Source organism: Hippopotamus amphibius, chromosome 12 (genome assembly GCF_030028045.1).
Source record: "Hippopotamus amphibius kiboko isolate mHipAmp2 chromosome 12, mHipAmp2.hap2, whole genome shotgun sequence".
NCBI lineage: Eukaryota > Metazoa > Chordata > Mammalia > Artiodactyla > Hippopotamidae > Hippopotamus > Hippopotamus amphibius.
Genome location: NC_080197.1, coordinates 30186322 through 30193617, shown reverse-complemented (window position 1 = coordinate 30193617; position 7296 = coordinate 30186322).

The following is a 7296-nucleotide window of genomic DNA, read 5'->3' as shown; positions in this document are numbered from 1 at the left end:
GCAGCATTTGGAATGTGATTACTTCACAAGAGCACTTCCTTCATGAATTGGATTTGTACCCTTGTAAACAGGACCCCCAACATCTCCCTAGGCCCTTCTGCCTTGTGAGGATACAATGAGAATTCTGCAATCCGGAAGAGGGCCCTCACCCATTCAGATGGCCACTCTGATTGCAAAATTGAAGCTCCCAGAACTGTGAGCAATATATGTCTGTTGTAAGCCATCCAGGCTGATATTTTGTTTTAGGCCCAAATAGACTAAGATTATAACCCAACATATAACATAAATACCTGTGAGTCCATAGTGATATAAATAAGTAATTGAATGCATTAATAACTGGAGGAGAATTTTACAAAACCTTCTATGTAGGAAATTTCCAAATTATTTATGTAGATACATCACTCTAAAGAAGGGGAAACCCAGTTCTTCACTCCTGAAATATGAGGTACACATGGTGAATCTCTTCCAAGATGGCAGAATTGAAGGACGAAAAATGGGTAACTAAACAGTTGGGGAAACTGACACATACAAGTGAGCAAGGTAATTAACATTTCATCAACAATCATAAATCAACATCAATAGGCATAAATCATGCAGATTTGATGAAAATGGCGCTTTTCTTCTCAATCTTCTTCCCGCAAACCCATAACCCTATTTTGACTATGCAAAAAGCATCAGACAATTGTCATAGAGGGACATCCTGCAATACATCTGAGCAATATTCATCAGATTTCTCAAAATCATCAAAGGAAAGTCAGAGAAGCTGTCACAGCTGAGAGGAGCCTAAGGAGACACAGCAAGTAAATGTGTGTGGTGTCCTGAATGGGATCGTGGAACAAACGAAAACTTTATGCAGAACGTAAGGAAGCCTCTTATGGACCGAACGTTTGTGTCTCTCCAAAGTTCATATGTCCCAATCTAATCCCTGACGTGATGGGATTTGCAGGTGGGCCTTTGGGAAGGAATTAGGTCATGAGGATGGAGCCCTTTCCCAGAAGGTCACATGGTTGGAATCATGCAGCATGTCCATGCTTCCTTTCAGTTATTAATAAGCATAGAAGATGCCTCCACATCTTGTCAGGGCTTGAGAGCTTATTTCATTTTAGTTCTGAATAATATTTGATTATCTGGATTTACCAATTTCCTTACCAATTCACCTACCAGAGGTCATCTTGGTTGCTTCCAAATTATTGCAAGTATGAATAAAGCTGCTATGAACTTCAGGGAGACTCTTGCAAGCTTCTCTCCCAGCTTCTAGTAACCTCAAACATTCCTTGGATTGTAGATGGCATTCCCCTGTGTCTTCATATCATCTTATTTCTGTGAATGACAGCTCAGCTAAGCTGGGCCTGAATTCCTGATTCACAGAAGCTATGAAATAAACAACCTGTCATTTTTAACGCCATTATGTTTGTGGTAATATGTTATTCATCAATAGAAAACAAATAAACTAAGACTGAGAAATCCTTCAAGAGAAAGTTCTTCATAGGTTTGTAGAACTCACCTTGCAAACACTCTGTGTACTTTTTTTTTTTATTTTTTTGGGGGTACACCAAGTTCAATCATCTGTTTTATATACATATCCCCATATTCCTTCCCTTCCTTGACTCCCCCCGCCTCGAGTCCCCCCCACCCTCCCCACCCCAGTCCTCTAAGGCATCTTCCATCCTCGAGTTGGACTTCCTTTGTTATACAACAACTTCCCACTGACTATCTGTTTTACAGTTGGTAGTATATATATGTCTGTGCTACTCTCTTGCTTCATCTCAGCTTCCCCGTCACCCCCTGCCCCCTCCTAAACCTCGAGTTCTCCAGTCCATTCTCTGTATCTGCATCCTTGATCTTGTCACTGAGTTCATCAGTACCATTTTTAGATTCCGTATATGTGAGTTAGCATACAATATTTGTCTTTCTCTTTCTGACTGACTTCACTCTGTATGACAGACTGTAGTTCTATCCACCTCATTACATATAACCCCATCTCATCCCTTTTTATAGCTGAGTAATATTCCATTGTATATATATGCCACATCTTCTGTATCCATTCATTTGTTGATGGGCATTTAGGTTGCTTCCATGTCCTGGCTATTGTAAATAGTGCTGCAGTAAACATTATGGTAGAAGTTTCTTTTGGGATTATGGTTTTCTTTGGGTATATGCCCAGGAGTGGGATGACTGGATCATATGGTAGTTCTATCTGCAGTTTTTTAAGGAACCTCCAAATTGTTTTCCATAGTGGCTCTACCAACTTACATTCCCACCAACACTGCAGGAGAGTTCCCTTTTCTCCACACCCTCTCCAACATTTGTGGTTTCCAGATTTTGTGATGATGGCCATTCTGATCGGTGTGAGGTGATACCTCATTGTGGCTTTGACTTGCATTTCTCTGATGATGAGTGATGTTGAGCATCTTTTCATGTGTTTGTTGGCCATCTGTATGTCTTCTTTGGAGAATTGTCTATTTAGGTCTTCTGCCCATTTGTGGATTGGGTTATTTGCTTTTTTGGTATGGAGCTTCATGAGCAGCTTGTATATCTTGGAGGTTAATCCTTTGTCTGTTGTTTCATAGGCAATTATTTTTTCCCATTCTGAGGGTTGCCTTTTAGTCTTGTTTATGGTTTCTTTCGCTGTGCAAAAGCTTTTAAGTTTCATGAGGTCCCATTCGTTTATTCTTGATTTGATTTCCATGATTCTAGGAGGTGGGTCAAAAAGGATGTTGCTTTGATGGATGTCATAGAGTGTTCTGCCTATGTTTTCCTCTAGGAGTTTTGTAGTGTCTGGTCTTACATGTAGGTCTTTAATCCATTTGGAGTTTATTTTTGTGTATGGTGTTAGGAAGTGTTCAAATTTCATTCTTTTACATGTTGCTGTCCAATTTTCCCAGCACCATGTATTGAAGAGGCTGTCTTTTTTCCATTGTATACTCGTGCCTCCTTTGTCAAAGATAAGGTGCCCATATGTGATTGGGCTTACTTCTGAGTTCTCTATTCTATTCCATTGATCTTCCTTTCTATTTTTGTGCCAGTACCATAGTGTCTTGATCACTCTGGCCTTGTAGTATAGTTTGAAGTCAGGAAGCCTGATTCCACCAACTCCATTTTTCCTTCTCAAGATTGCTTTGGCTATTCGGGGTCTTTTGCGTTTCCATACAAATCGTAAGATTTCTTGTTCTAGTTCTGTGAAAAATGCCATTGGTAATTTGATTGGGATTGCATTGAATCTGTAAATTGCTTTGGGTAGTACAGTCACTTTCACGATGTTGATTCTTCCAATCCGGGAACATGGTATGTCCCTCCATCTGTTTGTGTCGTCTTTGATTTCTTTCATCAATATCTTAAAGTTTTCTGCATACAGATCTTTTGCCTCTTCAGGCAGGTTTATTCCTAGGTATTTTATTCTTTTTGTTGCAATGGTGAATGGGAGAGTTTCCTTAATTTCTCTTTCTGCTCTTCCATTGTGAGTGTATAGGAATGCAAGAGATTTCTGTGCATTAATTTTGTATCCTGCTCCTTTACTAAACTCATCAATGAGTGCTAGCAGTTTTCTGGTAGAGTCTTTAGGGTTTTCTCTATATAATATCATGTCATCTGCAAAGAGTGACACTTTTACTTCTTCTCTTCCAATTTGGATTCCTTTTAATTCTTTTTCTTTTCTGCTTGCTGTGGCTAACACTTCCAAAACTATGTTGAATAATAATGTTGAGAGTGGACACCCTTGTCTTGTTCCTGTTCTTAGAGGGTATTCTTCCAGTTTTTCCCCATTGAGAATGATGTTGGCTTTTGGTTTTTCATATATGGCTTTTATTATGTTGAGGTAATTTCCTTCTATGCCCATTTTCTGGAGAGCTTTTATCATAAATGGATGTTGAACTTTGTCAAAAGCTTTTTCTGCATCTATTGAGATGATCATATGGTTTTTATCCTTCAATTTGTTGATATGATGTAACACATTGGTTGATTTGCATATATTGAAGAATCCTTGCATCCCAGGGATAAACCCCACTTGATCATGGTGTATGATTTTTTTAATGTGCTGTTGCAGTCTGTTAGCTAGTATTTTGTTGAGGGTTTTTGCATCTATATTCATCAGTGATATTGGTCTGTAGTTTTCTTTTTTTGTGACATCTTTGCCTGGTTTTGGTATCAGGGTGATGGTAGCCTCGTAGAATGAGTTTGGGAGTGTTCTGCCTTCTGCAATATTTTGGAAGAGTTTGAGAAGGATAGGTATTAGCTCTTCTCGAAATGTTTGATAGAATCCGCCCGTGAACCCATCTGGTCCTGGGCTTTTGTGTGTTGGGAGATTTTTAATCACTGCCTCAATTTCCGTACTTGTGATTGGTCTGTTCATGGTTTCTATTTCTTCCTGGTTCAGTCTTGGAAGATTGTATTTTTCTAAGAATGTATCCATTTCTTCCAGGTTATCCAATTGATTGGCATAGAGTTGCTTGTAGTAGTCTCTCATGATGTTTTGTATTTCTGAGGTGTCCGTTGTTACTTCTCCTTTTTCATTTCTAATTCTGTTGATTTGCATCTTCTCCCTTTTTTTCTTGATGAGTCTGGCTAATGGTTTATGCATTTTGTTAATCTTCTCAAAGAACCAGCTTTTAGTTTTATTTATTTTTGCTATGGTTTCTTTCCTTTCTTTTTCATTTATTTCTGCTCTGATCTTTATGATTTCTTTCCTTCTGCTCCCTTTGGGGTTTCTTTGTTCTTCTTTCTCTAGTTGCTTTAGGTGTAAGGTTAGGTTGTTTATTCGATAATTTTCTTGTTTCTTAAGGTAGGACTGTATTGCTATAAACTTCCCTCTTAGAACTGCTTCTGCTGTGTCCCATAGGTTTTGGGTTCTTGTTTTTTCGTTGTCATTTGTTTCTAGATATTTTTTGATTTCCTCTTTGATTTCTTTAGTGATTTCTTGGTTGCTTAAGAGTGAATTGTTTAGCCTCCATGTGTTTGTATTTTTTGCAGTTTTTTTCCTTTAATTGATATCTAGTCTCCTGGCGTTGTGGTCTGAGAAGATGCTTGATATGATTTCCATTTTCTTGAATTTGCTGAGGTTTGATTTGTGACCCAAGATGTGATCTATCCTGGAAAATGTTCCGTGTGCACTTGAGAAGAAAGTGTGGTCTGTCGTTTTTGGATGGACTGTCCTATAAATATCAATTAAGTCGAGATGGTCTAATGTGTCATTTAAAGCTTGTGTGTCTTTATTGATTTTCTGTTTGGATTATCTGTCCATTGATGTAAGTGGGGTGTTCAAGTCTCCCACTATTATTGTGTTACTGTCGATGTCCCCTTTTATAGCTGTTAGCATTTGCCTTATGTATTGAGGTGCTCCTATATTGGGGGTGTAGATATTTACCATTGTGATGTGTTCTTCTTGAATGGATCCTTTGATCATTATGTAGTGTCCTTCCTTGTCTCTTGTAATAGTCTTTACTTTCAAGTCTAATTTGTCTGATATGAGTATTGCTACTCCAGCTTTCTTTTGACTTCCATTTGCATGGAATATCTTTTCCCATCCCCTGACTTTCAGCCTATGTGTATCCCTTGGTCTGAAGTCGGTTTCTTGTAGGCAGCATATAGGTTTTGTTTTTGTATCCATTCAGCCAGTCTGTGTCTTTTGGTTGGAGCATTTAATCCATTGACATTTAAAGTGATTCTTGACATGTGTGTTCCAATTACCATTTTCTGAATTGTTTTGGGTTTGTATTTGTAGGTGTTTTCCTTTTCTTGTGTTTCCTCCTTAGAGAAGTTCCTTTAGCACTTGTTGTAAGGCTGGTTTGGTGGTGCTGAATTCTCTTAACTTTTGCTTGTCTGTAAAGCTTTTGATGTCTCCCTCAAATCTGAATGAGAGTCTTGCTGGGTAGAGTATTCTTGGCTGTAGGTTTCTCTCTTTCAGGACTTTCAGTATATCCTGCCATTCCCTTCTGGCCTGCAGAGTTTCTGTAGAAAGGTCAGCTGTTATCCTGATGGGTTTTCCCTTATATGTTGTTTGTTGCTTTTCTCTTGCTGCTTTTAATATTTTTTCTTTGTGTTGAATTGTCATTAGTTTGATTAATATGTGTCTTGGTGTATTTCTCCTTGGGTTTATTCTGTATGGGACTCTCTGTGGTTCTTGGACTTGGTGAATTATTTCCTTTCCCATGTTGGGGAAGTTTTCCACTAGAACCTCTTCAAATACTTTCTCAGACCCTTTCTTGTTTTCTTCTTCTTCTGGGATGCCTATAATTCGAATGTTGGTATGCTTAATGTTATCACTGAGGTCTCTGAGACTGTCTTCTAATCTTTTTATTTTTTTTTTCTTTTTCCTGCTCTATGGCAGTTATTTCCCCCATTCTATCTTCCAACTCACTTATTCGTTCTTCTGCCTCAGTCATTCTGCTGGTTATAGCATCTAGAGTATTTTTAATTTCAGTTATTTTGTTATCCATTGCTGTTTGTTTTTCTGAGTTCTTATGAACTGTTTCTTGTACTTTATTTTGTTATCGAGATTTTGTATCATTTTTACTATCATTACTCTAAATTCTTTTTCAGGCATTTTTCCTATTTCCTCTTCATTTATTTGGTCTTGTGGGTTTTTTTCCTGCTCCTTTGCCTGCATGGTGTTTCTTTGTTTCCTCATGGTTGTCCAGACTTTTGGGGTTGCTTGTCCTGGTGATAGAGGTGTTTATAGAAGACTGTCCAAGCCTCAGACTAATGTCCAAGTATTGGATTAAACGAATATTAAGTCTAGGAAACACATACATGTATAAGACACACAATTACTGAATCTGTTAGGACATAAGGCTCTAGAAAGACCTGTCAGAACCCCCATGTGCTATCATATATTCAAAGAGAAACCCAGCAGAAATTGACAACTGAAACAGAAGAAATCAGAGACAAAAGCAAAAGCAAACAAACAACAAATAACACCCTACTCATACAAACATCAATCCAGGGAGATTTTGTAAGCTAGGATCAAATATAGAAAAGAGCTGGAGTACCACCAGAGAGAATGGAGATTCTCAGAATGTAATTAGACAACTGTACTAAGAACTAAGATAAAGACAAAAGCCTAATATTAAATACCAAGGCAGTGCGTCATCTGGAGAGTAGAGCAAGGAGTCTGAGCAGACCAATAGTGTTGCTTATAAGTATGTTAAGATAAAATAAACTTAAAAAGGCTGGAAGAAAGGGGAACAGAAGAGCATAATGTGGTTGGAAATATGCAAATAAAAAGAAAGGAATAGAAATGTATAAAAGATAGGGATAAAAGGAAAGTATGAGAGATATTTTGTCCGTACTACCAAAAACTTA